We start from the raw sequence: 16,546 nt of genomic DNA, 5'->3' as shown, positions 1-16,546 counted from the left end.
GACCCTCTTCTTCACCTGTGGCTGCAGGGTTCTTTTTCGTTAAAAAGAAAGATAAGGGCCTACGTCCTTGCCTGGATTTCCGGGAATTAAACCGGATAACTATCCGAGATCCCTATCCTCTTCCTCTCATTCCCGACCTCTTTAATCAGGTTGCTGGTGCTAAATGGTTCTCCAAAATGGATCTCAGAGGAGCCTATAACCTGGTTCGTATCAAAGAGGGGGATGAGTGGAAGACGGCTTTTAATACTCCGGAAGGGCATTATGAAAATCTGGTCATGCCATTTGGTCTTACTAATGCGCCTGCGGTATTCCAACATTTTGTCAACGATATTTTTAGTCACCTTATCGGGAGATTTGTTGTGATATATCTTGATGACATCCTGGTCTATTCCCCGGATCTGGATACACATAAGATCCATGTGAGACAAGTGCTGCAGATATTAAGGGCCAACAAATTGTTTGCTAAGTTAGAAAAATGTGTGTTCGCCGTAAAAGAACTGCCATTTCTGGGGTATGTGTTGTCAGATTCAGGTTTCCGCATGGATCCAGAGAAAGTCCGGGCGATTATAGACTGGGATCTGCCTGAGAACCTGAAGGCATTGCAACGCTTCCTGGGGTTTGCCAATTTTTATAGAAAGTTTATAAAAAACTATTCCTTGGTGATCAAACCACTGACGGACATGACCCGAAAGGGATCTGATTTTTCCAAATGGTCACATGCAGCCAAAACTGCCTTTGCATCTCTGAAGGAGAGATTCACCTCGGCCCCTATTCTCGTACAGCCAGATGTCTCGCTTCCTTTTATTGTAGAGGTTGACGCATCAGAGGTGGGGATGGGAGCGGTACTATCTCAGGGCCCGTCCCCTGGTGAATGGCGTCCGTGTGCTTTCTTTTCGAAGAAATTGTCTACTGCAGAAAGGAACTATGATATTGGCAACAGGGAACTTTTGGCTATAAAGTTGGCTTTTGAGGAGTGGGGTCATTTTTTGGAGGGGGCGGTTCATCCCGTCACGGTGATTACTGATCACAAAAACTTATTATATCTGGAGTCTGCTAAACGTCTCACCCCTAGACAGGCTCGGTGGTCGTTATTTTTTACTAGGTTTAATTTTGTAATAACCTATCGCCCGGGGGCAAAAAATACTAAGGCGGATGCATTGTCTCGAAGTTTTCCTGGAGGGGGTGATGTTGAGGTACCAGAGCCCATTTTGCAAAAGGGGGTGGTGGTCTCTGCATTACACTCAGGTTTGTAGGGGAGGGTGTTGGAAGCTCAGGGGGACGCCCCGGCCTCCTGCCCCTCGGGTAAACTGTTTGTGCCAGAAAATTTACGACTGGAGATACTAAAAGAACACCATAACTCCACACTGGCAGGACACCCAGGTAGTAGGGCAACCTCTGAGTTAGTGTCTCGTCGGTTCTGGTGGCCTAAATGGCGCCAGGAGGTGTTGAATTTTGTGTCTGCATGTGCTACCTGTGCTCGTTCTAAGGTAGATCATACTCGTCCGGCAGGGCGTCTTTTACCTCTGGCCATCCCCAACAGGCCTTGGACGCACCTGTCAATGGATTTCATTATGGATCTACCAGTATCAGCGGGGAAGACTGTTATTCTTGTAGTTGTTGACAGATTCAGTAAAATGGTGCACTTTATTGCTCTTGACGCATTGCCTAATGCTAACACACTGGCTCAGGTTTTTATTGACCACATCGTGAAGCTTCACGGGGTCCTTTCCAATATTGTTTCGGATCGTGGTACCCAATTCGTTTCTAAATTTTGGAAAGCTTTTTGTTCTCGTTTAGGGGTTCATCTGTCGTTTTCTTCACCTTTCCATCCACAGTCCAACGGTCAGACTGAACGTACCAATCAAAACCTAGAGACATATTTGAGATGCTTTGTTTCCGAAAATCAGGAGGAATGGTCATCTTATTTACCGTTAGCCGAGTTTGCCATTAATAATCGTCGTCAAGAATCCACTGATAAGTCACCATTTTTTGGTGCGTATGGTTTCCATCCTCAGTTTTGTACGTTTTAGTGAGGGGGGGCCGTCTGGGATTCCCGAGGAGGAACGATTTGCGTCTTCACTTTCTTCAGTGTGGCAGAGTGTGCAAGAAAGTTTGAAGAGAATTGGTGGTAGATACAAACGTGCGGCTGATAGGAAGCGCTCTGAAGGTCCGGACCTTGGGGTGAATGACTTGGTGTGGTTGTCTACCGGAAATATCAAGTTGAAGGTTCCCTCGTGGAAATTAGGTCCGAGATTTATTGGTCCTTATAGGGTAATTAAGATCATTAACCCGGTGGCTTTTCGTCTGGAGCTACCTCAGACTCTAAGGATCCATAATGTCTTCCACAGATCTCTGCTTAAGAGATATGTAGAACCTCCTGAACCATTGCCACTACCGCCTCCACCGGTGGTTGTTGATGGCAGTCTTGAGTTTCAGGTAGAAAAGATTGTTGATTCACGATATGTTCGCCGCTCTCTTCAGTACCTGGTGCACTGGAAAGGTTATGGTTCCGAAGAGAGAATGTGGGTTCCAGCATCAGAGATAAAAGCGGACAGACTCATTCGGGCTTTTCATAGCTCCCATCCGGAGAGGCCTGGTCTTGAGGGTCCAGGGGCCCCTCGTAGAAAGGGGGGTACTGTCACGACTGTGACTGATCCAGACAGGTCTGGGAGGAGAAGGTCGCAGTGACTTGCTACTCGCGAGTTGCGATAGCTTGTGAGTTTGCTCCGTGGTTCAGGGTATGTCATCTGGGTTTTGCCTTGTGAACCTTTTTGTCCTGACTGGGAGTTTGTAGGCATCCTTCTCAGGTGAGTCCTGTCTGCCACTCCCAGCTACTATATTAGTTTCACTTTCACTTGCAGTCATTGCCAGATATAGTCCTTACTTCCAGTTCTATTCTGACCTTTGAAGGAGATCGTTTGATGGTGTTGCTGTGGAGCTCTTGTCCGGCGTGGACTGTCGTGATTGGGATCGCCTTCTCTGCTCGTGACTGGATAAGTCTATCTCTGATATACGTTTGTTTGTTGCTGTCTTCCCCTGCTGTTCTCCTAGACATGAGTGATGGTGACTAGTGCTCCCATCGGCCTTTCCCCACTCTAGGCTTTAGGGTGACTGAGGGTTTAGGCATCCTGCTCGCCGCACGGGTTCACACCCCGTCTAGGGTATCAGGGCAGACAGGTGCCAGCTTAGGGTTAGTCAGGGGTGGCCATACTATTCCCATCCGTAGATTAGGGTCCCCCTACCCCTCCGTCTGGTGCGACACGACTGCTGCTGGGGTAGCGGTCGTGACAAAGGTGTGCAATACTCAGAGACATGGCCAAGGTAAGAAAGGCTGAAAGACGACCACCACTGAACAAGACACACAAGCTGAAACGTCAAGACTGGGCCAAGAAATATCTCAAGACTGATTTTTCTAAGGTTTTATGGACTGATGAAATGAGAGTGAGTCTTGATGGGCCAGATGGATGGGCCCGTGGCTGGATTGGTAAAGGGCAGAGAGCTCCAGTCCGACTCAGACGCCAGCAAGGTGGAGGTGGAGTACTGGTTTGGGCTGGTATCATCAAAGATGAGCTTGTGGGGCCTTTTCGGGTTGAGGATGGAGTCAAGCTCAACTCCCAGTCCTACTGCCAGTTTCTGGAAGACACCTTCTTCAAGCAGTGGTACAGGAAGAAGTCTGCATCCTTCAAGAAAAACATGATTTTCATGCAGGACAATGCTCCATCACACGCGTCCAAGTACTCCACAGCGTGGCTGGCAAGAAAGGGTATAAAAGAAGAAAATCTAATGACATGGCCTCCTTGTTCACCTGATCTGAACCCCATTGAGAACCTGTGGTCCATCATCAAATGTGAGATTTACAAGGAGGGAAAACAGTACACCTCTCTGAACAGTGTCTGGGAGGCTGTGGTTGCTGCTGCACGCAATGTTGATGGTGAACAGATCAAAACACTGACAGAATCCATGGATGGCAGGCTTTTGAGTGTCCTTGCAAAGAAAGGTGGCTATATTGGTCACTGATTTGTTTTTGTTTTGTTTTTGAATGTCAGAAATGTATATTTGTGAATGTTGAGATGTTATATTGGTTTCACTGGTAAAAATAAATAATTGAAATGGGTATATATTTGTTTTTTGTTAAGTTGCCTAATAATTATGCACAGTAATAGTCACCTGCACACACAGATATCCCCCTAAAATAGCTAAAACTAAAAACAAACTAAAAACTACTTCCAAAAATATTCAGCTTTGATATTAATGAGTTTTTTGGGTTCATTGAGAACATGGTTGTTGTCCAATAATAAAATTAATCCTCAAAAATACAACTTGCCTAATAATTCTGCACTCCCTGTATAACCATGTTATAATGGAAAATAATAAAATATACAGAACCCCAAACTTCAGTGAAGAAGTCCGGGTTCGGGTCTGGGTACCCGCGCAATAAAAACTGAACATCGGAACGCAATTACAGTCAAAACGGACTGCAATTGCGTACCTACTCGCACGATTTTCCCTAATTGCAGATGCAACGCATCCGGACCTAATATGGACACGCTTGTCTGCAAGGGGCCTTAGGCTGCATTCACACAGGTCGGATCTGCAGTGCTTTTGCGTTAATCTTTATGTAAATTTGTTTTCCCTTAGTCCTAACAGCAGCACAAGTGGGAAGTTTTATTGATAAAAATTTACTACCAAACTAATTAAACAATTAACCCACCCCTATAAAGGGACACCCGCCCTTCTGCCAGTGCCTTATCACCAAGTACACAAACAAAAACTGGGTGGGAAATTTGTGCGCTGCTGTTAGGACTAAGAGAAAACAAATTTACGTTAAAATTAACGCTTCCCTTTCATCTTAACCAGCAGCACAAGTGGGGACAAAACAGACAAATTGGAGCAAAACAGACAAATTGGGAGGGTACCACAGTTCTTTTATTTTTATTTTTATTTATTGGTAGAGGGCGGCATTCAGAATGGTACGTCCAAACGCCACTCCCTCAGAACGCCTAGAATCTAGGCGGTAATGCTTAATAAATGTGCTGTGGGAGCTCCAAGAAGCTGCAGCACAGATTTGTTCTAGCGGAACCAAACTTTTACGAAGTAGATACTACCCTTGTAGAGTGGGCAGTGACAAAGGATGGAGGAGCCAACCCCTGAGCTTGAAAGGCTTCATGGATTTCCTCTTTTACCCATCTACTCAAAGAGAGTTTAGAGGCTTTTTGACCTTTGCTTTTCCCTGAAAAGGACAGCAGGAGGTGTTCGGATCTTCTAAAGTCCGCAGTTCTGTTCAGGTAGATTCTGAGATTTCTTGAAATGTCCAAGGAATGGAGGGCTTCCTCCTCTGGAGATGAGGGAGAGGGACATAAAACCGGTAAGGTGATGGTGTGGTTAGTATTCCTGAATGATGGCACATTGGGGACAAAGGTTAATAGAAACCTCAACAGGACTCTGTCCTGGAGGAAGAGGGTATAAGGCTCAGCGGCCGCCAAGGCCAGAAGCTCTCCAATCCTCTTGGTCGAAGTTATGGCCAATAGGAATGTGACCTTTAAAGATAAAAATCTAAGGTCTACATTTTCCAAGGGTTCAAAGGGGGGAGACGATAGCCCCTTCAGAACAACAGATAAATCCCATTCAGGGATAGGTCTCAGGATTCTAGGTTTTAATCTTTCGGCTCCTTTGAGGAACCTCCTGAGTAGGGGGTCTTGAGCTAAAGGTCTGCTTAAAAAGGCAGAAAGAGCATTGGTATGAACTCTGAGCGTTGACGGGCTTAGACCCTTGTCCAGGCCGTCCTGCAGAAACTGTAAAATAGCTGAAAGAGGAGGATCTGAGGGTACTACCTCTTTAACAGCACACCACTGGAGGAAGATCTTGTATATCCTAGAGTAGGCTTTGTTTGTAGACTCCACCCTGGAGTGTAAAATGGTTCTCAAGACCTCCGCAGAAAGCCCTCTAGCTTCTAGTAGGGACCTGTCAATCTCCAGGCTGTCAGATTGAATCTCCTCAGATCTAGGCAGGGACCTGTGTCCTGATACACTAGGTCCTGCGTTAGGGGAAGTCTCCAATATATGCCCTGACTCATCTTCATGAGCTGGGTGAACCAAGACCTCTTCGGCCAGAATGGTATTATCGCAATGACCGGGGTCTGGTCTAGTTTTATTTTCGTCAATACCCTTGGTATCATGGAAATTGGAGGGAATATGTAAGCCAGCCAGAACCTTCATGTTATGGACAGAGCATCTATCGCCAGAGGATTGTCCTCCTTGTAGAGGGAGCAGAATCTGTCCACCTTGGCGTTCAACCGGGTTGCCATAAAGTCGATCTCTGGAGTACCCCCCGGACAGTGATCTGGGTGAAGATGTCTCTGTTCAGTGACCATTCGCCTGGGACTGGCAGACCCCGACTCAGCCGATCTGCAACTATGTTGAGATTCCCTCTGATATGAATAGCCGAAAGGTGGGATAGACTGGTTTCTGCCCAAGAAAGAATTAGACCAACTTCCTGGAGGAGAGGTTGAGATCTTCTGCCTCCCTGTCTGTTGATGTAAGCGACTACGGTCGTACTGTCCGAGCGGACTCTCAAAGCTTTCCCGCGGATAAGAGGAGCAAAATGATAGAGAGCAAGACGCACTGCTCTCAATTCTCTCAGATTGGACGAGAGAAGCCTCTCCTGCGGACTCCATGTACCTTGTACTGGATTCTCTTCCAGATGGGCTCCCCAACCTAGAAGGGAGGCTTCTGTGGTCAACGTGATCCAACAAGGCTGAATCAAGGACCTCCGATCTGATAGATTCCTCCACCATCTGAGGGAGGAACGGACTTCGACTGACAGGGAGTGAGTCTTGTCCAACCCCTTGGGGTTGCGATTCCAGACTGCTAACACTTCTTCCTGAAGTGGACGTAGATGCCATAGGGCCCAAGAAACTGCTTCCGCAGATGCTGACATGTGGCCTAACATCTTCATGAGAGTTCTGATGGACATCCGCCGAGGTACCATGAGGAACTGCGCAGCTCTTATCACTCGATCCTTCCTCTCTGGAGAGAGAGAGAGTCATCCGTTCGGAGTCCACAATAAAACCCAGGAACATCCTGGAGGTAGACGGAAGGATCTCAGATTTTTCCCAATTTATGAGCCAGCCCAAGCGCTGGAGAGACTGAAGAGCCAGCTGAAGATGAGCTAAAAGAACGTCTAGAGTAGCGGCTTTTAGAAGCCAGTCGTCTAGGTATGGCACGATCTATAGCCCTTTAAGCCTGGGTTAGGGTTTTGGTCAGAACAAACTTTTCTCGGGGCGGGGGGGGGAGAAAATCTATCTTGTACCCAAACATAATTATATCTAGGACCCACTGGTCCTGGATGTCCTGCAGCCAGGCCTGCTGAAATAAACCTAGGCGACCTCCTCCTGTGAACATCGCACAGACGGCCTGGAGGGGATAGGGGAGGGTAAGGGGGATAGTCATAGGTCCGCTTTACGGTCTTTCCCACGACTGCGATCCCGTCCGCGTCTGGGCGATTCTTGGTGTCTCTGGTATTTGGAGGAGCCCTGGGTTCTTGAACTTCTGGGCCTACTCCGGCCACGAAAGGATTGTTGGGGGAGGGACTTCCCCTTTTTGTCTGCAAGGCTCTCCATTAATTTATCAAACTTAGAACCAAAGAGTCTTCCTAGTTCATTTGGTAAGCCACAAAGATTAAACTTGGAGGCGTTATCGGCAACCCAGGGACGCAGCCATAGGGGCCGACGACTGGCGGAAGAGCTATGTACTGGAGACCATATCTCCAGAAGGATATTGATACTTTGAAGAGAGTTCAGAGAAGAGCTACTAAACTGGTACATGGATTGCAGGATAAAACTTACCAGGAAAGATTAAAGGACCTTAACATGTATAGCTTGGAAGAAAGACGAGACAGAGGGGATATGATAAAAACTTTTAAATACATAAAGGGAATCAACAAGGTAAAAGAGGAGAGAATATTTAAAAGAAGAAAAACTGCTACAAGAGGACATCGTTTTAAATTGGACGGTCAAAGGTTTAAAAGTAATATCAGGAAGTATTACTTTACTGAGAAAGTAGTGGATGCATGGAATAGCCTTCCTGCAGAAGTGGTAGCTGCAAATACAGTGGAGGAGTTTAAGCATGCATGGGATAGGCATTAGGCCATCCTTCATATAAGATAGGGCCAGGGGCTATCCATAGTATTTAGTATATTGGGCAGACTAGATGGGCCAAATGGTTCTTATCTGCCGACACATTCTATGTTTCTATGTTTCTATGCCTTTAGCGGATAATTTAAGGTGCTGTGTGGAGGCGTCACACAGAAAATCCATTCCTAGGAGTAAAGTTTTAAACTAGTCTAGCACATCAGTTCTGGAAACGCCAGATTACAGGTCCGACTGGATTCTGAGAATGCGGGACCGTACTAAATCTGCGACCTCTGAGGAAGCAACTGCAACCGAAGCAGAGGCTGCAGCTGCAGAATAGCTGTGTCTCAGAGTACATTCAGCCCTGCAATCTAATGGATCCTCAAGGTTGCTTCCATCATCAGAAGAAACTAAGGTCCTGTTAGATAACTTGGAGATCGCCATATCGACCTTTGGAGGCGGTACCAGAAGTTCTGACTTTAAAGGCCCTTGGCCCCCTAGAGGTGGACGGTGGAGCTTCTTCTTCCTCAACATTGTGATTAGAGTTGAGCGGACACCTGGATGTTCGGGTTCGACGGGTTCGGCCGAACTTCACAAAAAAGTTTGAGTTCGGGACCCGAACTTGACCCCGAACCCCATTGAAGTCAATGGGGGCCCGAAATTCTGAGCACTAAAATGGCTGTAAAAATGTCATGGAAAGGGCTAGAGGGCTGCAAATGGCATCAAAATGTGGTTAAGAGCAGTGATGGCCAGTTCGCATTGTTCGCCCGCGAACACATGCGGGCTGCCATCTTTTCTCACAAGTCCGGTGAGGCACAGGTAAGTCCTTACCTGTGCCTGTGCGTGAGCCGATCTGAAATCAAATGCGGTCACCGGGATCAGGCAGTTCTGAGAACAGCCCGATGAAGGCCCCCGGTGGCTGTTCTCGGAACTGCCTGCTCCCGGTGACCGCATTTGATTTCAGACCGGCTCGCGCACAGGCACAGGTAAGGACTTACCTGTGCCTCACCGGACTTGTGAGAAAAGATGGCAGCCCGCATGTGTTCGCGGGCGAACAATGCGAACTGGCCATCACTGGTTAAGAGCATGGCAAGTGCTCTGCAAACAAAAGTGGATAGGGAAATGACTTTAAATAACATAAAATACGTAATAGTAATAATAAAAAAATAAAAATAATTACCTTGATCTAGGAGGACGAGGTCCATATGGAGTAGGAGGTTGAGGAGGCGGTGGATGTGGCGGTGTAGGTGGAAGCGGCGGTGGATGAGGAGGAGGTAGCCTACACTGCTTTTTGGTTTTAAATATTTAAATTTTTTTTAATTAGGGTACACTCCAAAACATTGGGAAATATAACTAGTGATGAGCGGCAGTAGTCATATTCAAATTTGCGATATACTTCGCGAATATTTGGCGAATATTCGCAAATTCGAATATTCGTTATATTGTACTTTTTTTTTTTACTCGAAAAATCGACAAGGTAATGATCGCGTAGTATGCAAATTTTCGTAATGCAAATTTTTAGCGTGAATTTTTCAATTGCCGAGCAAAAACATGATTCCTCCCTGCTTCTTGCTTGTGGGCTAGAAAAAAGATTATAGCACTATATTAGCTAAATTGCTCTACATTAGTTTTTTTCGAATATTCGCTATATTGATATATATTCTTGTTTTAGAACAGGGGTCTTCAAACTTTTTAAACAGGGGGCCAGTTCACTGTCCCTCAGACCGTTGGAGGGCCGGACTATAGTTTAAAGGGGTATTCCCATCTTGGAAAATGGGGGCATATAGTTAGGTGCAACTATATAGAGAACGGAGCCCCGAAAGTGAATGGGAGCGTACCGCGCATGCACTGCCCACGTTCCCATTCATTTCTATGAGGCCGACGGAAATAGCCGAGCCAGCGCTCGGCTATTTTCGGCAGCCCCATAGAAATGAATGGAGGGCAGCTGCGCATGCGTAGTGCGCCCTCCTTCACTTCCGGGGCTCCGTTCTCTATATAGTCCTAGCGATATGCCCCCATTATCCAAGATGGGAAAACCCCTTTAACTATGAACAAATTCCTATGCACACTGCACATATCTTATTTTGAAGTGAAAAAACATATTTCCCTACCCCTGAACGTCTCCTTCTCCTTTCTTCTTCTCCGGACTTCCTGTGACGCAGCTGCACATGAGGGTCACAGGTCTGGAAGGTGGTGCGCCTGCGCGGCAAGACGAATAGAACCAGTGGCGGATCCAGAGCTCCCCAATACTAAACAACATAAATTTAACTGCGTAGCAGCACACTCCTTGTCTGGCATTGGAAATGTCACTATATAAAAGATAACGGTAGTTATATGATTGCAAATAAACAACAGTAATTTGCTTGATGTCCGAGGACCTGAAAAACATAAAGAGAACAGGCATATAATGCAACAACAAACATTTAAGGCTTCAAGTGAATCAAATAAAGTTCAAACACTTCTTGCTTGAAGTTTCAGGTAGGATTCAGCAGCCTAGGCAATAAGTTCATTCTCCAAAGGGCAAGAGCAAAACAAATTCTGTGATAGGCCTGATGAAAGTCTTTACAGTCCCTTGTCTTGCAACTTTCACTTCCACCTTGCGTACCTTACCCCGTTCATGGTAGTGCCGTATGAGCAGAGTGGTGATATGGTGGCGAGCAGGTATTATGAGAGGATTCTGTTCTTGTTCTCCCAATTCAGCCTTGTTTAAACGTCCACCAACTCTTAACATAGACTGTTGGCACCATAAGGAATGGGAAGGGGAACACCGAACCTTCCTCTAGCCCCAACATACCAACCCCAACTAACCCCTTTAATAACGACACTGACACCGTTCCACTTTTAACCTTTTATTTTGTTGGGTGGTAATCGGCCACAGCTTTATTCAAACGGCAAAACCATAACCTAGAACCGTGCTCTCCGCCAGCCGCTGGTCTCCCAGCGGGCGGATACGCCCATTTTTCCTCCAACACCTTTACGCTGCAATAACTAGCCGCCAGCTGTGACTTTAAACATTCCAAGGAGGCCCTTTGCCTATATAACCATTCCCCCGAATCACTTCTGATCACACCATCCGAACGAAACACCACACTATCAACTCACAGGGGAGGGAGGGAGGGACAAAGCGCTTCCGCTCAAAGAGGAAGAGGGAAGGCGGGACAGAGGCATATATGCCCTCCTGGCTGACCGCCCACTCTCCTAACCGGATCCCTACATTAACCCCTGCATGCCCCACCGGAACGGGCATCAGAGGAAGTATATCTTAACAGGGGTAGGAAAACAGGGGGGGGGGGGCACCAGTCCCTGCCCACCCTCCCTAAGCCGTCGGGTGGCCACTATCATCATTGTCAATGAATGGTTTCAGGTTAGCAATTGGACTGTTTTTTGGAATGTCCCTCATGTCACGGATACATTTCATTTCAGAGCCAAGGACATCCTGTTGTACACTGCGTATTATGATCATTTCACTTTTAGCAATGTCCTTTGCAGAAAGAGGCTTTTGACACGTGTGCCAACCTTGACATTGAACATCCGTGGGCTTTGTGTGAAAGCAGTGTGCGATATGGATTAACCTTGCGATGGTGCGTACAAGCTTTATCCACTTGGAAAAACGTTGAAAGCGTTGACAACCCAAGATGAGTCTTTGTTCAGTTCTGGTGATGAGGGTTGTAACTTCAGGACGAATCTCTGGATCCTTGTCAGGTTCTAGAAGACCGAAGACGTCAGCTGTGGTCTCTTCTGTGTGATCCAGCAGGAATTCAGGACCTGTTAACCAGGAAGAAAATACACTTGCAGACACTGGCCTAGTAGCATTATCTGCAGGATTAATTTCAGATGGGACGTAATGCCATTGTTCAGGTTTAGATAATTTCCTGATTCTTTCTACACGGTTGCTGACGTAGACCTAGAAACGTTTAGTCTGGTTGTATATGTAGCCCAGAACAACCTTACTGTCTGTGTAGAATTTGGTGTCATCTATCTGAATGTCTAGCTTGCGTTATATATGAAATCTGCAATTTCTACAGCTAGCACAGTCCCACAAAGTTCAAGCCTAGGAATTGTGTGCTCAGGCTTAGGTGCTAACTTAGCTTTCCCAAACAGAAACCCTATGTGGGTTTGATTAGAAGAGTCTCTCACCTTGAGGTAGGCAACAGCCGCAATGACCTCAGTAGATGCGTCTGAGAAGATGTGAAGCTCTTTTCTCCGGCTCGTAGCAAGGGAAGCTGGGGTGTAGCAGCATGGTATATGGATTCCATCTAAGGCGTGTAGAGATTGCTTCCAGGACTCCCACTTTGAAAGCTTCTCAGATGGCAGTGGAGCATCCCAATCTTTAATAGACTCTGAGAGCTGTCTAAGTAAGGCTTTACCTTGTATGGTGATGGGAGCCACAAATCCCATTGGATCGTATAGGCTGTTTACCACTGACAGAACACCACGCTTGGTAAATGGCTTGTCTGTAGAGCTGACTTGAAAGCTGAAAGAGTCCTTTAATAAGTCCCACTGTAGGCCCAGACTTCTCTGTATAGGTGGCATGTCCATTCCCAGATTTAAGTCCTTAACCACCTCCGGACCGCCTAGGATCTCGTTCCGGAGGCGGCAGCCCTGCGCACAGTCACGCATATACGCATCATCTCGCGAGACGCGAGATTTCCTGTGAACGCACACAGGCGCGCGCGTTCACAGGATCAGAAGGTAAGCGAGTGGATCTCCAGCCTGCCAGCGGCGATCGTTCGCTGGCAGGCTGGAGAAGCGATTTATTTAACCCCTAAAAGGTATATTAGACGCTGTTTTGATAACAGCGTCTAATATACCTGCTACCTGGTCCTCTGGTGGTCCCTTTTGTTTGGATCGACCACCAGAGGACACAGGCAGCTCAGTAATATGTAGCACCAAACACCACTACACTACACCCCCCCCTGTCACTTATTAACCCCTTATTAACCCCTGATCACCCCTGATCACCCCCCTGTCATTGATTACCCCCCTGTCATTGATCACCCCCTTGTAAGGCTCCATTCAGACGTCTACCCTGCTCAGAAGTGTATGTACAATCACTAGGAGCAGGGTGGATGTCCACCCCTCCTTTATTTTTCTGCACCTCATTTAAGGGCAACTATTTTATTATAAATATTATTAAAAGTTAAATATTAAAGGTGACCATTATTCCAATTAAATTGTTCTACGTAATTACTAGGTACCTATACCCGAACTGCTTCTTTATTATTCAGTCCATTCAGACGTCCGCATGATTTTTACGGATCCACTGATACATGGATCGGATCCGCAAAGCACATACGGACGTATGAATGGAGCCTTACAGGGGGGTGATCAATGACGGGGGTGATCACCCCATATAGATGCCCTGATCACCCCCCTGTCATTGATCACCCCCCTGTCATTGATCACCCCCCCTGTAAGGCTGCATTCAGATGTCCGTATGTTTTTTACGGATCCACGGATACATGGATCGGATCCGCAAAACACATACGGACATCTGAATGGAGCCTTATAGAGGGGTGATCAATGACAGGGGGGTGATCACCCCATATAGACTCCCTGATCACCCCCCTGTCATTGATCACCCCCCTGTAAGGCTCCATTCAGACATTTTTTTGGCCCAAGTTTGGCTACTTTCACACTTGCGGCAGACTGATCCGTCAAACAGTTCCGCTGCCGGAATTGCCCGTCGGATCCGACAAAACGCACACCGCCGCACATTTTTACTGTAACGGATCCGTCCTTCCGTCGAGGATTATAAAAGCCGGATCCGTCGTTCAGTTTCCTTCAGTCGTCAATTTTCGCCGGATCCGTCCGTCGGATCCGTCGTAAAAGCGGATCCGTCTATTCCGTTTTCTTCCGTTTTTAGACGGAAAGACGGATCCGGCGTTTAAATTTAGAGATAAAAGATGCTATCTTTTTTAAGCAAATATTACAACTGGCTATAAAAGATAACAGAAGGTCACAAAAAGATGCAATCTGTTAAAGCAAATACTACAACTGGCTATAAAAGACCACTCAGAGGTCACTTACCACTCAGAAGTTCCTTCAGCAGAGTGCAAAGATGATGCCGGACCATATTCGTTTTGGATTTCAGGCTTTAATTCTGGTTTCACGCTGGAGAAGACGTCTTCAAGCCAGGCGGCGTAGAAAGCGTCGCTATTGGGTGCATCCAATAACCTCTGCAAGAGTAAGAAGGGGAGTTTTTGAAACTCTGTTTCCTGAATTGAGGGATTATCCTGAAAAATTCTTTACCTATTTACGGATGACGGTAGAAAGTTTTGATGATCTTTTACAACGTGTGTCACCTCACATTCAAAGGCAAGACACCACTTTCCGTCGCTGTGTTTCCCCAGCAGAACGCCTATTGTTGACGATAAGGTAAAGTATATACTTTATTACATATTGTACCAATATTTGGTCTAAATTTTTAAAAGCTGCTGTTTGGTAGTGTGAAGCCATAAATTTTTTAATCCAAATTTTTTCTTACTTTTTCTGGGATCACTGTACTTTCTGGGATCACTGTACAAAGTGTTTTGGCCCCAATTGATGCTCATCATTTTTTTTTTTAATTGTACATCTTTTTTTTGAAAAGTTTGAATCAATATACTCGTCATTGAAGATGTAGAATGAACTGTGATGAATATTGTTCGCCATGGAGAACAAACATTTATCGTTGAATTTTTAAAAAAATTATATTGGCCACATAAAAAATCTTGACCAAACTAATATATGTAGGGGTGCAATAAAATTGCGTCCGATTGATATACCTTGTATATTATCTTGTTTTGCAAAAATTTTTATACACTTTTTTTTTTCTTTTAAAATTTAGGTTTTTGGCAAGTGGAGAAAGTTTCAGCTCACTCCATTTTCAATTTCGCCTTGGGATATCAACTGTTTCAATAATTGTCAAGGAGACATGCCGTGTTTTGTGAGAACAACTGCATGATGAATTCATCCTACATCAAACTCGACAGCATTGGACAGAAATTTCTGAAAGATTTTGGGATGTTTGTCAGTTTCCCAACTGCATAGGTGTGGTAGACGGGAAACATATTCGTATTATCAAGCCCCACGGAACCGGATCCGAGTTTTTCAATTATAAGAAATATTTTTCAATAATACTGATGGCCATCGCAGATGCTCAATATCGTTTTGTTGCAGTGGACGTAGGGGCCTATGGACGCGCCAACGATTCCATGGTATTTAAAAATTCAAATATGGGCCGTAGTCTATATAATGGACAATTCGATTTTCCTCTCCCTCAACCACTGCCCGGTACTGATGGCCCACCCATGCCGTTTGTATTGGTTGGTGATGAGGCATTCCAAATGTGTGGAAATCTAATTAAACCATATTCCAGCCGCGGATTAGATTAAAAAAAACGCACATACAACTACCGCTTGACCAGGGCTCGAAGAATGGTAGAATGCACATTTGGAATTTTGGTCGCAAAATGGAGGATTTTCACTAAACCAATTCAGATGAAGGTTGAATCGGTAGACGAGGTTGTAAAGTGTGCTGTGGTGTTACACAACTACCTCCTTCAAAAAGAACCACTCAATTTGGAACAGGTGCCCGAGGACAGCGAGATCGCAAGCATTCAAAGTTGTCGACATCGGTCAACTGTAGCGGTTGCACGGATGAGAGACTCGTTTGCAGATAATTTTTGCTCTGAAGCTGGAAGGGTGGACTAGCAGGACCGATTTTTATAAACAATTTGGGATTAATTTTCAAATAACCGTTAATTTATGTTTGTTGTCCCGTTGGTTGATGGTTACAGTGTGTTGTATTTGATTTCAATTGCATTTTGGGTTCAATAAATATTGTTTTTACGTAATTGAGATTTTATTTTAATATATTGATGTGCCCACGCTGGAGGAGCGACACATACTTGTGTCGCTCCAATCAGGCCTGTTATGGAGACTGAGGTTAAATCTGCCCACGCTGGAGGAGCGACAATTAGTTGTGTCGCTCCGCCAGTGCTGGGAGATTATGTCTGGCCTATTAGACACCTAGCTTTCTCACAATCTACCAACGCTGGAGGAGCGACAATCTGTTGTGTCGCTCCGCCAGTGCAGGGAGATTTTAATTTTATTAAAATTAAAAATGTCTATATTTATTTTTAAAAAATGAAACAGTCCTTGGATTTTTTAACAAAAAAAATATGATTTATTATAAATAACAATAAAATAAATAATTACAAATTAAGGAAATGGTGGGGGGTGGAGGGAAGTGATTGGTTTGGGTCCACTCTGTCCTGTTGTTCTTCTGCCACTGTAGACAACAAAGTGCGTGTTGGTGCAAGTGGCACAGTGGGAGTATGAAGAGTGGATTGGGCAGGAGAAGGAGTTTCCCGAGCAACAGTAGAGGGAGTGGTGAAAGAGGTAGGAGCATAGTAAGAAGGAGGAGAAGAAAAGC

Source organism: Bufo bufo, chromosome 1 (assembly GCF_905171765.1).
Source record: "Bufo bufo chromosome 1, aBufBuf1.1, whole genome shotgun sequence".
In the NCBI taxonomy this organism is placed as follows: Eukaryota; Metazoa; Chordata; class Amphibia; order Anura; family Bufonidae; genus Bufo; species Bufo bufo.
This window is presented reverse-complemented; position numbering follows the sequence as displayed.